A 16,188-nucleotide genomic window follows, 5' to 3' on the forward strand; every position below is an offset into this window, starting at 1 on the left:
GACATACAGATGGCCAATAGACATGTGAAAAGATGCTCAACAGCACTAATTATCAGAGAAATGCAAAATTTTTTTTGCTTTTCCAAGTGAGAGGAGGGGAGACAAAGAGATAGACTCCTGCATGCGCCCCAGCTGGGATCCATCCTGCAACCCCTGTCTGGGCTGATGCTCTGCCCATCTGGGGCCGTGCTTGCAACTGAGCTTTCTTTAGCTCTTGAGGAGGAGGCTCCACGGAGCCATCCTCAGCACCCATGGTCAATGTGCTTGAACCAACAGAGCCATGGCTGCAGGAAGAGAAGAGAGAAAAGGAGAGAAAGGGAGGGGGAGAGGTGGAGAAGCAGATGGGTGCTTCTTCTGTGTGCCCTGGCTGGGAATCAAACTCAGGACATCCATACACCATGCTAACACTCTACCCCTGAGCTAACTGACCAGGGCCAGAAATGCAAATTTAAAACCATAATAAGACACCACCTTACACCTGTCAGTTGGCTATTAAAAAACCCCCCCAACAAACAACAAATGCTGGCAAGGATATGAAGAAAAAGGAACTCTCCTGCACTGCTGATGGGAATGCAGACTGGTGCAGCCACTGTGAAAACAGTATGAAGTTTCCTCAAAAAATTAAAAATGGTACCACCTTATGACTTAGCAATTCCACTTCTGGGAATGTATCCACAAAACCCAAAACATTGATTTGAAAGAATATATGCACCCCTGTGTTCACTGCAGCGCATTTTATAGTAGCCAACATTTGAAATCGGCCCAAGTGCTCATCCGTAGATGAGTAAAAAATCCCAGAATATAGTGGTACATTTACACAATGGAATACTACTTGGCCATAAAAAAGAAGAAAATCTTACCTTTTGCAACAGCATGAATGGAGCTGATGATCATTACACTAAGTGAGATGAGCCAGACAAAGACAACTACCATATGATTTCATTTATATGTAAAATTTAATGAACAAAATTAATAAACAAAATAGAAATAGACTCATAGATGCAGAAAACAGACAGGTGTCTGGGGGTTTGAAGGACTGGGGGGCTAGTTGAAATATGTGAAGCAATTAAGCAAACAAACAAACAAACAAACAAAATACTCATAGACACAGACAATGGTGTGGTGATCTCCAGCGGGGAAGCGGGGTGGGAACAGGTAGGAGAGGGTAGAGGGGAATAAATGGTGATGGAAGGAGACTAGATTTTGGGTGATGAACACACAATACAATATGCAGATGATGTATTATGGTACTGTATACTTGAAACATACATAATTTTATTAACCAATGTAACCCCAATAAATTCAATTTCCAAAAAAAAATTTTTGGAGAGAAATTTGGCAGTGTATCAATTAGGTTATACCACAGTGACTAGCAACCCCCAAATGATGGTGTTTATAAAACATCAGATATTTATTTCTCATTCATGCTGTGTGCTGTGGTGGGTCAGCTGAGGCTCTGTCCCACATTGTACTCACTATATGACACAGACTGGTGGAGCAGCCACTATCTGGAATATTGCTGATCACTATGGCAGAAGATAAAGGCAGATCTGGCAGGTTTCAAATTGGCAATTAAATGGTGATGACATATGTCCCTTGTACTCACAACTTATTGGCCAAGTCACATGGCCTTCCTATAGGCCAGGGGACCAGGAGGTGCAGCCCTATGAGGCCCTGAAAAGCAGAAGGCTGGAAATATTCTGGGCTGAACAGATGACTGCCTTGGGCTATAACTATTGAAATAAAAAATGTCTATTCCTGTTGACACACAATTCCATTTTTTGTGAATTCATCCAAAGAAGATACTCCCATAAATAATCAAACCTGTATGTTCATAGATTTTTTTTCCTCCTGCACTGAAAACCTAAAAACCATCAATAGTGGAAAGATTAAACAAATTATGGGATACCAATACTACATTGGAATTCTATAAAGTCATTAAAAAAAATAAGATGGATGTTCCAGATAAATTAAGTGACTTAAAATATTATAAAAGCTTATGCATAAAATGTTACTAAATGTTAAAATTCATGTTATGTGAAAAACTGTACTGTATTTGCACAGAGGAATAATAATGCAAAGATTTAATAATACTAACATTGCTATTGTTTCTTGAGCATTTTCTGTTGTCAGGCACGGTGCTATGTGTTAAATGCTTTATAAACATGGTTTCCAGCTGATGTAACAGGAATTATCTTTCCCATTTTTACAGATGAAAGCTCAGAGAAATGGAGAGACTTGTCCAAGGTCACACATGTAAGCAGCTAGAGACCCAGGCTGCCTCTGGGGATTGGTGTTGCTGGAGGGATACAGAAGGGAGGAATCTTACAGTCTACTTTATGGAGTTTGATGAGCTTGTTGTTTTTCTTACCCCAACCCTGTATTCCTTTTGCAAAGATAATTTAAAATTTAACATTTATTTTTTTTAAAGTGAAGTGATACACAAGCAAAAAGAAAAAATAGAAATTGTGTACAGAGGATGAAAATTGCCATGTATAAATAGAAGTTGAGAATTCTTTGGGGAAAAAAATCTACAAATGTACTGCATATTTGAGTTCCAGTGGAGGCAGAAAAAAAATCTTATGCCAAGTTAACTGAATATCTAAAACAAAGGCAGGGTAAAGATCTTAGCAAAAGACCCTGGAAGTAGTGGTCTCTCACGTAAGGTGGGGTGGCTTGGCAAATGGCTGTCAAGTGTTTCTGACAGCCTCCTGGAGGACACCGTGAGGCCACCTCAAGAACTCTTTTGAGGATTGTTGATCACTGAAAACAAGCAGCAGGGTTTGTTCAGAATAACTCATGTCGGGCAATTTGACAGCCTTTTAAAAGATAGTATTATTAGGTTGGTGAATAAAAGAATCATTATGTTCCTCTACATTGGAACTGTCTCAAGAACCCCTCCCATATAATTTTTTCAAATGGGCTCCTGTTGGAGACATGGGTGTGGATTCAGAGATACAATAGATCAGGGGTCGGGAACCTATGGCTCGCGAGCCAGATGTGGCTCTTTTGATGGCTGCATCTGGCTCGCAGACAAATCTTTAATAAAAAAAAAATAATGTTAAAAATATAAAACATTCTCATGTATTACAATCCATTCATTTTCTACCGCTCATGTTCATGGTTGTGGATGGCTGGAGCCAGTCACAGCTGTCCTCCGGGACAACACCAAATTTTTATTGGATAATGCATAACGTACACGGGTCGTTGTATGGCTCTCACGAATTTACATTTTAAAATATGTGGCGTTCATGGCTCTCTCAGCCAAAAAGGTTCCTAACCCCTGCAATAGATGGAAGTTATTTACACCTTCAAAGGCACACTTCAAGGATGTTCATCACAGCACTGTGTATAATAGGGACAAACTAGAACCAATCTGAGTATCATCAATTGGGAATTTATTAAAAATATTTAGGCCTTGGCTGGTTAGCTTAGCTAGTTGGAGTGTTGTGCAGCAACACCGGGGATGCAGGTTGGATTTCGGTCAAGGCACATCAAAGAAGTGACCAATGAAGGCACAACTGAAGCATAACTAAGTGGAACAACAAATTAATGCTTATCTCTCTTTCTTTGACTCTCTAAAAAGCAATAAAATATCCATGGAAAAGATATTATGCAGCTGTCTAAATTAGGGACTGGCAATCTATAGCCCACAGGCCAAAATTTCCCCATGAGTTAAGAATGATTATTTTTTTTTAAGTGGGAGTAGGAGAGATACAGAGACAGAATTTCACATGCGCCCCAACCGGGATCCGTGGGCAACCCCATCTGGGGCTGATGCTCTGCCCATCAGGGTCATGCTTGCAACCAAGCCATTTTTCGTGCTCCATGGAGCCACCCTCAGCACCTGCTCGGGGAAACCAATCAAGTCATGGCTGTGAGAGGGGAAGAGAAAGAGAGAGAAAAAAAGGGGATGAGGAGGGGTAGAGAAGCAGATGGTTGCTTCTCCTGTGTGCCCTGACCAGTAATCAAACCCAGGACTTCCACATGCCAGGCCGAGGCTCTACTTGTGAGCCAATAAGCCAGGCCAAGAATGATTTTTTAAAATTCAATTTTATTGGGGTGATACTGGTTAACATAGTTATACAGGCTTTCAGGTGCCCAATTCTACAACACATACTATGTGTTTATCCTTCCCAAGAATGATTTTTATAGTTTTAAATGATTAAAAAATTTAAAAGATGAATAATATTTCATAACATGTAAAAACCATGTGAAATTCAAATTCCTGAGTCCATAAATTAAAAAATAATTTTTACGGAGCGATGCCTATTGATCAATGTATTATCGCCAGCTGCTTTCCACAGCAACGTAGTTGTGGTAGGACCATGTGGCCTGAAAAGAGTTAAAGATTTACTATCAGGACCTTTACAGAAAATGTTTATGACCCCTGTTCTGAAATAGATTATTAAACAAGATTCTCAAGAAAAGCAGATTCATTTTAATCCCCAGCCTTTCCTGAAGTGTCTGTGCTCTTTTTTTGATTATGGTTTTGTCTCAGTTTTCTTTGACCTGGTTTATTTTCATTTGCTTTGTTTTGTGTTTTCATTTGTTTAGCTATTTCTGTCTTACAGCTGTTATAGGACATTCATTATACTAAACACAAAAAAGTTTTTTTGTACTAGTCAAGTAATACCTAACCATTATTTTATTTTTTTAAAAAATCAAGCAATATGTAATTTCATATGACACAAATAACAGTTTCTGCTATTGGGATGGAGACTTTACAGAGCAAGTGACCATGTCCTCTTCCATCCCCAGCACAAGGCACACACAGGTAAGCCTTCAGTAAATTCCTTTTTTTTTTTTTTTTAAGTGAGAGGAAGGTAGATAGTGAGACAGACTCTCACATGTGCCCTAACCAGGATCCACCTTGCAACTCCATCTGGGGCTGATGCTTGAATCAACAGCTATTTTTAATGCCTGAGGCTGATGATGGGACCAATCAAGCTATCCTCAGCATCCAAAGTACACTGGAACCAACTGAGCCACCAGCTGTGAGAATGAAAGAGAGAGAGAAGGGGGAGAGGGATGGAGAGAGAAGTAGATGGTCCCTCCTGTTGTGTGCCCTGACTGAGAATTGAACTTGGGAAATCCATATGCCTGGCCCACAATCTGTCCACTGAACCAACCAGCCAGGACCAGTAAATACTTTTTTTGGGTATTATTCCAAAGTTAGAAGAAGGGAAGCAGTCATGTACCCTACCGGGATCCACCTGGCATGCCCACCAGGGGGTGACGTTCTGCCCATCGGGGGCATTGCTCCACTATGGCTGGAGCCACCCTAGCACCTGAGGCAGAGGCCATGGAGCCTTCTTCAGCACCTAGGCCAACTTTGCTTCAATGGAGCCTTGGCTGCAGGAGGGGAAGAGAGAGAAAGAGAGGAAGGAGAGGGGGAGGGGTGGAGAAGCAGATGGGCACTTCTCCTGTGCGCCCTGACCAGGAATTGAACCCAGGACTTCCACACGCCGGGCCGATGCTCTACTGCTGAGCCAACCAGCCAGGGCCAGTAAATACTTTTTAATGAAGGATTGTATGAATGAATTACATCTAGTATTATATATGTAAAAAAATATATATCTGGGGTCTTTTGTGCAACATACTGTCTGCATGTGTTTTTTTCTACATGATATATGGGCTACATCTATACACCAAGATTATATTATATTAGATGTGGAATGAGACAGAGCATTTTCCTTCTTTTTTAGCAACAGAAATTTCACCCTTCTGCAGGGGAGCCAAGGCCCTTGGGGTAACTTGCCTATGCCGGGCTCAGAGATAGCCTCAGGCAGGCAGAGTGGATCACAGTCTTGAAGCATTTCATTAATCCGATTTAGGGGCGACACACAGGCAGGCAGACAGGGAAACAAGCATGGCGCGTTCCCTGGGCCCTCTTACTTATGAGGGTAATTGTATTTTTGCGCTGTGAGCCAAACTTTGTTGCTTTCTACTCTGTTTAGCCTCCCTTCTTGTTCTTTTTCTTCTTTTTTTGAGAAAGGGAGAAAGAGTGAGAGAAAGAGAGGTATCAACCCTCGTTCCACTTTTTCATTGTGCCATTGATTGCTAGGCATATGCACTCTGACCAGGGCTCCAACCCACAACCTCCTGGGTCAAGCTGGCGCCTTTGGGATCCAGCCAGACAAGGGATCCGGCCCGCAGCCTTCCTGGAATCTGCCACCTCGAGGCTTAGGCAGACGCTCTGTCCATGAGCAACTGGCCAGAGCTCAACTTCCCTTCTTGTTTCTATTTTCTGACTTGCTACTGGCCCTCCCTTTCCGTGGCTGGCTTTCTCCAGAGATGCTGTGCACGTGGGCGTCAGTAGCACTGCATTCCAAGTGCGGGGCAGTCATCTAGTCTTTTTGCCTTAGATCTATGGACTACGTGAGAAAGTCCTATTACCCATATAGTATAGTTATGGAAACTGGGGCACAGAGAATTTAAATAACTTGCCAAGGGGAAACTCTGGCCCCCAAAACCATGCTCTTACCACTTTGCTAGATTGCCTTTCCAGCACCCACCTCCCACCTCCCACTCCTGAGTGATTCGCCCACTCTAGCGCGATTCGCCCACTCCCACGTTATTCATCTCTGCTGTGTGGGCCGGGCTTTATTTACCCATGTATTCTCGGTGCCGGGGTAGAGCCTGAGTCCAGTAGCTGACACCGGTAAGCTAGCTGGACAAGTGGGCTGGAAACAAACTTTGTGACGCGTGCAGCTCTATATAAGCGCTTCCATACTATGCTGGAGGGCAGGAAGGGGTGTACTTGATTAGAACTTGGCTGGAGTGCATCTTGGCAGTGTGTGTAGCAAAATATTCTTACCACTGGGCAACAGTGATTTACTCAATATGATACATTTCTTTTTTTTCTTTTTCTTTCTCTTTCTTTCTCTTTCTCTCTCTTTCTTTCCTCTTTGAGAAAGGAAAGTAGAAAGATGAGAAGCATTAACTTGTAGCTGCAGCAGTTTAGTTGGTTACTTCTCATATGTGCCTGGGGTGTGTGTGACCTCAGCCAAGCCAGTGACCTCTTGCTCAACCCAGCGACTTTGGGCTCACCCAATGACCATGGGATCATTTCAATGATCACATGCACAAGCCAGGGACCCTAGGCTCAAGCTGGGTACCCTGCCCTCAAGACTGAAACCTCTGGGGTTGAACTTGGAACCTCAGTTTACCAGGTAGACACTATCCACTGGGCCTCCACTGGTCAGGATTTATAAGATACATTTCTATAAAGGAACATTATGCAGCCAGGAAAAAATTATACTTACTAGGTAGTGAGGAGAAGAAAAGAATATCATTTCAGCCTGTCCAGTGTTGGTGAAGTGGATTGAGTGTGGGGACGCTGAGGGACCAGTTCCAAACCCAGAGGTCCTGGCTTGAGTGCAGGTTTACCAGCTGTAGCTTGCAGTCCCAGCTTGAGCAAGGCCATCAACATGATCCCAAGGTCGCTGGCTTAGCTCTCACTGCCTTGACACCCGCCACCCCTCCAGTAAACAACTAAAGTGCAGCAACTAGTGTTGATGCTTCTCTCTCCCCTTTTCCTTCCTGTCTCTCTTTAAAACAATAAAAGAAAAATAATATCATTCCAGAATTATAAAGCTTCAATTGTGTCCCTGATGATTTATTTCTCTTTTAATTTTTATTTCATTTTATTTTTTATATAGAGAGACAGAGAAAGAGAGACAAAGACAAGCCCATCCAGCTGTTCCTGTATGTGGGGATTGAACTGGCAACCTCTGTGCTTCCGGACAATGCTCCAAGCAACTGAGATATTGGGCGAGGGCTTAATTTTTATTTATTTATTTTTTTTAGAGAGAAGTGGGGAGAAGGGAAGCATTCATTTGTTGTTCCATTCAGTCATGTGTTCATGGATTGCTTCGCATGTGTGTCCTGACTGAGGATCAAACCCACAACCTTGTCATTTCAGAATGATGCTCTAACCAACTGAGCTAAACAGCCAGGGCCATGATTTATTTCTTTTTTAAAAAATTAATTAATATTTTTATTCAGTGAGAGGAGGGGAGGCAAAGACAGACCCCCGTACGTACCCTGACTGGGACCCACCCAGCAAAACCCACTAGGGGGTGATGCTCTGCCCATCTGCGGCAACCAAGATCTTCTTGGTGCCTGAGGTGAAGGCCATGGAGCCATCCTCAGCGTCTAGGACCAACTTGCTCCAATCAAGCCATGGCTGCAGGAGGGGAAAAGAGAGAGAGAGAGAGAGAGAGAGAAAGGGGGGTAGGAGTGAGAAGCATCAACTTATAGTAGTTGCTTCTGGTCTGTGCCTTGACCAGGCAAGCCCAAGGTCTCTAACCGGTTACCTCAGCATTCCAGGTGGATGCTTTATCCATTGACCCACCACAGTTCAGGCAACACATTAAAATTTTAATTGTATTTAACCTTAGGCAGTGTGATTACAGGTGATTTCTTTACAATGAACCAGTTGTTTTTTTTTTGAAGTAATACTTTCAAACTTACCAACTCTAATCTATCGTATTTTCTCCTTTATGTCCAACTTCCTAAGCAAAAAACTCTAGAATAATTTTCAACTTGTTCTTTTCTTTGTGTCCACACATTCAGTTTTTATTTTGTTTTATTTTTTACTTCACTGAGAAGAGGGGAGGCAGAGACAGACTCCTGCATGTGCCCTGACAGGGATCCACCTGGAAATCCCACTAGGGAGCAATGCTCTGCCCATTGGGGGCCATTGCCCCGTTGCTCCAACAGAGCTTTTCTTAGCACCTGGGGTGGATGGAAGCCATGGAGCCATCTTCTTTTTTTTTTAAAGATTTTATTTATTCATTTTAGAGAAGGGGGGAGAGAGGGAGGGGAGGGGCAGGAAGCATCAACTCCCGTATGTGCCTTGACCAGGCAAGCCCAGGGTTTCGAACCGGCGACCTCAGCGTTCCAGGTCGATGCTTTATCCACTGCACCACCACAGGTCAGGCCCATGGAGCCATCTTAAGCACCCGGAGCCAACTCAATTCAACTGAGCCATGGCTGCAGCGGGAAAAGAGAGAGAGAGAGAGAGAGAGAGAGAGAGAGAGAGAGAGAGAGATGCAAGAGGGGGAGGGTGGAAAAACAGATGGGCGCTTTTCCTGTGTGCCCTCACCGAAAATTGAACTCAGGACATCTACATGCCAGACCGACACTTCCCCACTGAGCCAACCAGCCAGGGCCACACATTCAGTTTTCTAGATATTACTATTATTCTTTCACATCTCCTCAATATTCTCCTTTGTCTCTAGTCACTCTCTGCAAGGTTTTAGATTTGATTTTTGTCATATTTTTGAAGCAGAAGATCTTTGGGTTACCGACACTGTTGTCCAGCAGTGTTGAATACCTGTGTTTTTTTTCTTTTAAGCAGTCTGAGTTTTAGTTTTAAGCTCCAAGAGAATAGCAATCACAGGATTTGGCAATAAATTACTTGTGAGGTATCAAGGAAGGAGTGATAAGCTGCAAATTGACTTATATCTTCACACTAGTGAGGCCTGTTGAGGCCTAGTTCCATCCCGTCCCATCAGAAAGGCATTGAATATGAATGAGTCAGAGTGTCTCACTTAGGGGTGAGGCATTAAGAAGCAGAGGGTGCACACCAGGGTGAGTTCCAGAAGGCAACCCTGACCTGTCTGCTTTGAGTTTTCTCTCTGTGATTCATTGTGATGGAGAAGTTGCTCAAAGTATTGGATGGTGGTGCTAGGAAGGTGGTTCTTGCTTAAAGGAATCACAGTTGAACGATAGGTATCAAGGTGATACGAGAGGCCACACGAAACGAAATGGTTTCTTTAAGAAAGAGAAACAGCAGAAGTCAAGTTCATTGGGAATGTTACAGCATATGTTCTGAATTTGAAAATGTTGTGCGGAAGGAAGGCAAAGAAACAAGATTTTGCCACATAGCTTAGGAAATGTGTGGGAATGTGTTTGTAGCAGGAGGGTATAATCCAAAGAGCTTCCTGTCCTTCTCTCATACTGTGTCACTTCCCTCCTAGAGCAGAAAGAGGAGTTCCAGGTGGATGGATCAACAGTCCCATCAAATAATCTTTGTGGGGGTCAGTCTACTACTTCCAATGTGTATTACTCAAGATTTTTGTGGTTGCAAGTGACAGGAACCCAATTCAAAAATAATTTATGCAAAAACAAAAATGACTTCATTGGTGAGCGTAGTTGAAAAGTCCAGTAGTTAGTGCTACTTCAGTCATGGCCGGACTCCAGAGGCTCTCAGAGGGACATTGGGAAGCTGTCTTCCTTTGTCTCTTAACTCTGCTTTCCTCTGAGTTTGTTCAGTTCTTAAATCGAGTCTCCCTTACTGGTGGCAAAAACGGTCTGGATATAAGTAGCTTAACAAATTCAGCAGAAAGCACCTTATCCTACAGAGATCTAGGTCTGAGTCTCACTGGTCTGGCTTATGTCTTATGTCCCTGTCAAATTCATCATGGTAGCCAGGAAGACTGAATGGCATGAATAATTAGGCCTAGATTCTGTGCCTACTCCTGGGGCTAAGGAGGTGGTCAGCCCCATTGAAACTACACAGACATTGATTGGGAAATGGAGGTCTCTTGGTGGGCATACTGGAATGCCATCCTCAGAGAAGGGAAATAATAACAATGTTGGCCACTCCACTCCCCTCTGGAAGTTTATTCTTCTGAAGATCAAGATGACTGTAGCATCGGCCCATGGTCAAGGCACATATGAGAAAGCAATCAATGAACAACTAAGGTGTCGCAACAAAAAACTAATGATTGATGCCTCTCATTTCTCTTTGTTCCTGCCTGTCTGTCCCTCTCTCTGACTCTCTCTCTGTCTCTGTAAAAAAAAGATAACTGTAGCATCTAGAACTAGTTTGTTAATAACACTACATAGGAATGCCTTCTCTGGGAAAAAGGGTTGCAGCCCCTATTCTGTTCTACTACAATTTGTTCTGCAATGACTACCTCTTTTGCCAGAAATTTGTGACCAAAGGCTTATTACCATAGAAACTTCCTTTGAGGGGACAATTAGCATCTATTGTTATCACTGGAATGTCATCATTTCATCAGGAGTTGCTAATAATTGCACTCTTTCTGTTTTCCATGCTTTCTTACAGACCTTCACATTTCCCGCAGTTCCCTGAGGTCATGGCTCACATCAACACACTACCAGGCAGCTCGTTAGTGGCTTGTCAGATGTTTGGTTCCTCCAACTCTTCCTCTACTGTAGGCTAACAGAGGCTCTCGAGATACACAAATAAAAGCTAGTGAGGGTACTTCTGAGTTTGCCAGCCTAAGAACAGCATTTTGGAGCTCTAATAGTGAAAAAAGGCTCTATTCTATGCAGAGACTGCAGGCATGGCGTGCCAAAGAACAAGTAAATACAGGGTGGGGCAAAATTAGGTTTATAGTTGTGAGTACACAAGACAGTTCATTGTATTATTTATTAATTATTGTTATTTATTTAGTTACTTATTTTGAGAGTGAGACAGAGAAACATTGACTTGTTCCAGTTATTTATGCATTCATTGCCTGTTTCTTGTGTGTGTCCTGATCGGGGATCGAACCCCACTACGTTGGCCTAACCAACTGAACAACCCAACTAGGGCCTAATTATTCTATTTTTCATATAAACAACTGTAAACCTGCTTTTGCCCCACACTATGTTGTGGAAACAGGATCTTTTGCTTTTGAATAGGTTTGACAAATTTACTTATGCAAGAATGATGGCTGGTGGTACCTAGTAGTGGTAACATGTCCTTTTTACAAAAGTGCTAAAAATTAAGGGCAGCCTTTTCAAAGGCTGGCCTAGGGGGTCTCTTCCATTAGAATTGTCTGAGGTATCATGGAGTATGTCTTTGGTGGTAGCAAACCTGGAATCTGGCCAGCAAACTTGAGACAAAACGTTATTTGTTAAAAAAAAATATTTGGACAGGGAGTCATAAAATTGAGGTACAGATTAGGAACCAAGGAAAATCTGTGCCCAAGAAGCAGGAAGGACACAATTGCAAGGCTGCACTGCTGAGCTGCATTCTCTCTATTTGTTCCTTCATTCAAATTTCAAGCATTGAGAGAGGACATATGACTGGCCAAACTTAGTTCCCTTGCCAGTTCCTTGACTAAACCAATTGATGAGAAAGGGGGGTATGGCTTCTATGAAGGTGAGCATCTGGATTGCCCTGCCATGACCATGCCCAGTAGGGGACAGGCAATTTCTATAGTAAAATTGGATTGACTTTCGGTTAGGGAATTAGTGGATGATAAGCAGCTACAAAGTCATTATTTTTCTGCCTAGGATGCTTGTTGAAAATACAGATGCTGGGTTCAAACCAATCTTACTGAATCAAAATCCCAATATGTGAAGCACTGGCATTTCTGTTTTTAACAAGCTCCCCAGGTGAGAATTACATACACTGAAGGTAGAGAGACACTAGATCTCGTGGGGAGGCATATGTGCCATGTCACATCAGAAAAAACTGTAGTAATTGCTGAAACATCAGCTTGAATGGGTGGGCAGGAAAGAAAAGACAAGTAGGGTTAGTAATCAAAATTTTAAATATGGATTCCCACTTCCTTCCAAATTTAGTAGAGAACACAAAAGAACTTCTCTTTTTTTATTTTATAGATTTTTTTATTTATAGATTTTAGAGAGAAGAAAAAGAGAGAGAGAGAAATGGGGAGAAGGAGCAAGAAGCATCAGCTTGTAGTAGTTGCTTCTCTATGTGCCTTGACCGCAAGCCCAGGGTTTCAAACTGGCGACCTCAGCATTCCAGGTCGACGCCCCATCCACTGCATCACCACAGGCCAGGCACGAAGGAACAACTCTTGGAAAACACTTAAGAACTGTAAGAAATTCCTTTAGTATTAGGCATGCAATGGCTATAGTCAGTCCATGATAGTACAGAATAGACTCATTGAGGGTTAGGCTTGGAAGGGCTTTCCTACCCATTTATTATTTACTTACATTCACAACATCAACATTCATATTGAGTCATTTAAAAGGTAATAGCTTCAGTGGTTAGGAGCTTGGGATTAAAGTCAGACAGAACTGGAATCAAATTCTGCTCTGCCACTTACTAGATTGGTGATCACGGGCAAGTTACTTTACATCTATCTCTTTATGTCTCACTTTCCTTACAGGTGAAATGGGACCAGTAATGCCAACCTCTGAGAACTAAAATGTGAAACGGGTAACAGATGTGAAATTCTTAGCATAGTTCCTGACATAACATCTCTGCTATATTAATAGTGGCTATTATAATTAAATAACTAATACCAGGCCTTTATGGATTCCTTATAAGGATGAGCAAGAGATGTTGTTTAGTCTCAAATTTGAGAGTCTAGTGAAGGGAAAAAAAGACACTTTGTGGTCTGTAAAGAGCCCACCAGAATTGGAGGTGGATAACCTTCTGATTGGTCTCCCTTCTTCTTTCCCTTCACTGAACCCTTTAGAGCCCTGACAACAGGTCCTTGAGCTTCTGAGTGTTGCTTGCCTCCTGCCAGGTGTAATGACATACTCTTTATGCGCTCTGAGTGAGGAACTTTCTCTTCCTTCATGTTTATCAAATGGAGCACCTCTAAAAATGTCAGACCTTTCTTTTTTTCACAATGACACTCTTATAAATGTGTCTCTTCTTTTTACTGTTTCTCAAAGATTATAACCCACAAAACTGAGGAGGGGAGAAAAGATGAGGATGGGGGTGCGGTAAGAAAATTCCATCAGGCCTCAGACACTGAAAAGACATTCCATTCCCAGTGCAGCAATAAGGAATTTACCAGTTAGTTGTGATGGGAATCATTACTAGCTAATAAAAGTAATACTGAAAAGAAAATTGATACTAAATATTGGAGATGATGTGGAGTAACTAGAACTCAAAGCACTGCTGGTGGGGATGTATAAGGGTATACAATTTTGAAAAGTAGTTTGGCAGTTTCTTTAAAGATAAACATATGCCTACCATATAACCCATCCAGTCCACTCCCAGATACCTAGTCTGAAGAATAAAAGCATATGTCCACACAAACACATGTGCATAAATGTTTATTGTGAATTTATACCTAATAGCTCAAAACTGGAAGCAACTCAAGTGTCCATTAACAAATGAGTGGCTAAACAAATTGTGTTATACCCATATAATGGAATACTATTAACCAATAGTAAGAGTGAACTATGGCCCTGGCTGGTTGGCTCAGCGGTAGAGCGTGGGAAGTCCTGGTGTGTGGAAGTCCCAGGTTCGATTCCCAGCCAGGGCACACAGAAGAAGCATCCATCTATTTCTCCACCCTTCCCCCTCTCCTTTATCTCTGTCTCTCTCTTCCCTTCCCACAGCCAAGGCTCCAATGGAGTAAAGTCGGCTCGGGTGCTGAAGATGGCTCCATGGCCTCCACCTCAGGCGTTAGAATAGCTCCAGTTGCAATGGAGCAGATGGGCAGAGCATCACCCCCTAGTGGGCTTACCGGGTGGATCTCAGTCGGCCACATGTGGGAGTCTGTCTCTCTGTCTCCCCACTTTTCACTTCAGAGAAAAAAAGTGAACTACAAATAAACACAACACAGATTGATTTCAGAAATAATCAAGTGAGTGAAAGAAGCCAGCCACAGAAAGTACATGCTGTATAATTCCATTCATATAAAATTTTAAGAATTCAAGCTTATAGTGATAGAAGGCAGATCAGTGGTTGTCTAGGAATGGAGGTATAGGGAGGGATAATGAAAATATTTATGTTTATTACAGTGATAGTTTACAAGGGAATATATGTGTCAAAATGGATCAAATTGTGTACTTTAAACATATGTGATTTAGTGTATTTCAGCTATGTCTCAATAAAGTTGTTTTAATTAAGAAAAAACATTGGATTAGGATACAGAAGGCATGCGATCAGTCCTGGCATCTCAACAAAGTCTGTGTGTGCTCTTGGACAAGTTTTTTCACTTCTATGTGTCTTTATCCTTTCATTTTAAAATCAAAAGTGACAATTCAGTTTATGGAGAAGGTCTCAATCAGTTGAAAAATTCTGATTGTTAAATGGCCTTTTGGCCAATATCAGTTTCTTCAATGATCTAACTATAAATTTTTTTAAAAAGATATTTATTTATTTATTTATTTATTTATTTATTTATTTATTTATTTACAGAGACAGAGAGAGAGTCAGAGAGAGGGATAGATAGGGACAGACAGGAAGGGAGAAAGATGAGAAGCATCAATTCTTCGTTGTGGCTACTAAGTTGTTCATTGATTGCTTTCTCATATGTGCCTTGACCGCGGGCCTTCAGCAGACCAAGTAACCCCTTGCTCGAGCCAGCGACTTCGGGTCCAAGCTGGTGAGCTTTTGTTCAAACCAGATGAGCCGGCGCTCAAGCTGGCGACCTCAGGGCCTCGAACCTGGGTCCTCCGCATCCCAGTCCAATGCTCTATCCACTGCGCCACCGCCTGGCCAGGCCTAACTATAAATTTTAAAATCAATTTACAGGGGCCCTGGCTGGTTGGCTCAGTGGTAGAGCGTCGGCCTGATGTGCAGAAGTCCCGGGTTCAATTCCCAGCCAGGGCATACAGGAGAAGCGCCCATCTGCTTCTCCACCCCTCCCCCTCTCCTTCCTCTCTGTCTCTCTCTTCCCTTCCCGCAGCCGAGGCTCCATTGGAGCAAAGATGGCCCGGATGCTGGGGATGGCTCCTTGGCCTCTGCCCCAGGCGCTAGAGTTGCTCTGGTCACAACAGAGCGACGCCCTGGAGGGGCAGAGCATCGCCCCCTAGTGGGCGTGCCATGTGGATCCCAGTCGGGCACATGCGGGAGTCTATCTGACTGTCTCTCCCCGTTTCTAGCTTCAGAAAAATACAAAAAAAAAATAAAAAATCAATTTACAGAGTTCTTAGAACTCAAACACAACAGACCAATAGAATAAATTTTTTTCAGGCTTTGAAAAAAGATTGATAAAAACCTAAAGTCTTCATGTTAAGTCTGTTATCAGCACCTGCAGATTTGTAAGCACATGTCAGATGACGGATGTGTGTTAGCCATGATTCTTGAGGGTGACAGTCACAAGAGAAATATGATCACCTTTCTATAATATCGCCTTAATAGACTCCAGAGTAGCTGACCCGCTCACACACTGTCTCCACTATAAAACCTTCCTCATACTCTGCTGCTTGACTAGCATCTCTTTCCTGGAATCTAGAACTACTTTGGCCTCGTTCTTATTGTACTAGTGTCATCTGGGTAAATTG

General features: G+C 42.6%; 1 non-coding gene across 1 annotated transcript; it reads left to right on the top strand.

The window, feature by feature from the left end:
* Positions 1-15,438: 15,438 nt before the first annotated feature.
* On the top strand, positions 15,439-15,514 carry TRNAI-GAU (transfer RNA isoleucine (anticodon GAU)). Its single transcript has one exon. It is a non-coding gene; the product is annotated as a tRNA-Ile (tRNA).
* Positions 15,515-16,188: the final 674 nt, after the last annotated feature.

Source organism: Saccopteryx leptura, chromosome 10 (genome assembly GCF_036850995.1).
Source record: "Saccopteryx leptura isolate mSacLep1 chromosome 10, mSacLep1_pri_phased_curated, whole genome shotgun sequence".
In the NCBI taxonomy this organism is placed as follows: Eukaryota; Metazoa; Chordata; class Mammalia; order Chiroptera; family Emballonuridae; genus Saccopteryx; species Saccopteryx leptura.